At 40.6% G+C, this 2,018-nt stretch overlaps 1 non-coding gene across 1 annotated transcript; it reads left to right on the top strand.

Annotated features, from left to right (window-relative positions):
• The first annotated feature begins 1,466 nt into the window (after positions 1-1,466).
• On the top strand, positions 1,467-1,573 carry LOC127098775 (small nucleolar RNA R71). The gene has a single exon (XR_007793472.1). It is a non-coding gene; the product is annotated as a small nucleolar RNA R71 (small nucleolar RNA).
• The last annotated feature ends 445 nt before the right edge of the window (positions 1,574-2,018 follow it).

The following is a 2,018-nucleotide window of genomic DNA, read 5'->3' as shown; positions in this document are numbered from 1 at the left end:
AATCAGTAGGGATAAATAACTGACCTATCCTAATAGGAACATCTTCTAAAATGCCTATCGGATACTTAACAGATCTATCGGCTAATTGAAGTGACATCTTAGTGGATTATAATTCTCCTAAGTTTAACCTCTCACAAACCGCTAAAGGCATTAAGCTCACACTAGCTCCTAAGTCTAGAAAAGCTTTTTCGATGACATGATTACCCAAAAGGCAAGGAATGGAGAAATTTCCAGGATATTTATCTTTCTTTGCTAATTTGTCTTAGGAAATAGCATTACATTCCAAAGGCTTCGGATCGTCAAGTCTACGTTTGTTGGTAAGGATGTCTTTGAGAAACTTTGCATAAGAAGGTATTTGGGTGATGGCTTCTGTGAAAGGGATTTCTACAAGAAGTTTTTCTATAACTTTAATAAATTTTTGATACTGTTTATTGATCTGGGTTTGTTTGAGTCTTTGCGGATATGGTATAGGTGGTTTATATGGAGGGGGTGGTACGTAAGTTTTATCTTTAGGTTCTTCTCCTTTTTCTCGACCTTCCTGGTTTGTAGATTCCTCTGGTTCCTTTACTTCGTCCGCGAGTTTGGTACATTCCTTAGAAGTTTCGGGTTCACTCAATCTAGGGTTTGGTGGCTCATCATAAGCGTTCCCACTTTGTAGGGTAATGGCATTGGCTTGTCCTCTCGGATTTTATTGAGGTTGTCCAGGGAATTGTCCTCCAGGTGTAGTCTGAGGGGCTTGGTTTAAAGCTACCTGAGAGATATGGGTTTCAAGCATCTTCGTATGAGTAACGATTTGGTCAACCTTGGTTCCTAACTGAGTAATCAATTCGTTAACATGAATGTTTTGGTTCATGAACTCCTTGTTTTGTTGGGTTTGAGCGGTGATAAAATTTTCCATAATTTTCTCAAGGCTCGGTTTTGGTGGTACAGGTTGCATAGGTTGATTTGATCTAGGGGCTTGATAACTAGGTCTCGGAGGTGCATTATTTTGAATAGGGTTATTGTTTTTATAGGAGAAGTTCGGGTGATTCCTCCATCCAGGGTTATAGGTATTCGAATATGGGTTCCCTTGGGTGTAGTTCACTTGCTCAGAGTGGGTTTCGTTTAATAGACTGCATTCTGCAGATTGGTGTCCTTTGGTTCCACATATCTCACAATCCGACGAAACTGCGGCTACAGTATTCGGGTTTATGCACATATGCTCGACTGTGAGGGCTAATGCGTCCATTTTAGCTTGCATCATGTCTATAGAGCTTAGTTCATGCACTCCTCCTTGGGCTTCCTTCTTATCAATTGTCGCTCGTTCGACTCCCCATGATTGATGGTTTTGAGCCATGTCTTCGATGAGGGCACTAGCTTCAGGATAAGGTTTGTTCATCAGAGCACCGCCTGCGGCAGCGTCGATGGTCATCTTTGTGTTGTAATGAAGTCCATTATAGAAGGTTTGAATGATTAACCAATTTTCTAAACCATGATGTGGGCATGCTCGTAACAACTGTTTATATCTCTCCCAAGCTTCGAACAACGATTCCCCTTGGTTTTGGGTAAATCTAGTTATATGGTTTCGAAGAATGGAGGTCTTACTCGGGGGAAAATATCTAGCAAGAAAAACTCTTCTAAGGTTATCCCAAGTCGTAATGGAATTGGGTGGAAGGGAATCTAACCATGATAGGGCTTTATCTCTGAGGGAAAAAGGAAATAATCGTAAACGTATTGCCTCAAGAGAAGCTGCATTGGTTTTAAAAGTTTTTGCTAATTGAAGAAATATTTTTAAATGTTGGTTCGGGTTCTCAGTAGCGAGACCTGCGAATTGTCTCTGTTGCACTAGTTGCAATAGAGATGGTTTAAGTTCAAAATTATTAGCTGGGATGGTTGGGTTTATTATACTAGAACTAGGTTCTTCATTAGATGGTTGAGCGAAGTCCTTAAGAGGTCTTTGGTTTTGATCTTCGGCCATAGCTCTCTTAATTCTATGAAAGAATAAACGTTCGCGAGCGTAACGTTCAGGTTCCGCCAGA

Source organism: Lathyrus oleraceus, chromosome 6 (assembly GCF_024323335.1).
Source record: "Lathyrus oleraceus cultivar Zhongwan6 chromosome 6, CAAS_Psat_ZW6_1.0, whole genome shotgun sequence".
Classification (NCBI taxonomy): Eukaryota; Viridiplantae; Streptophyta; class Magnoliopsida; order Fabales; family Fabaceae; genus Lathyrus; species Lathyrus oleraceus.
The sequence above is the reverse complement of the archived record's forward strand: the minus strand, read 5'-3'. Positions and strand labels throughout refer to the sequence as shown.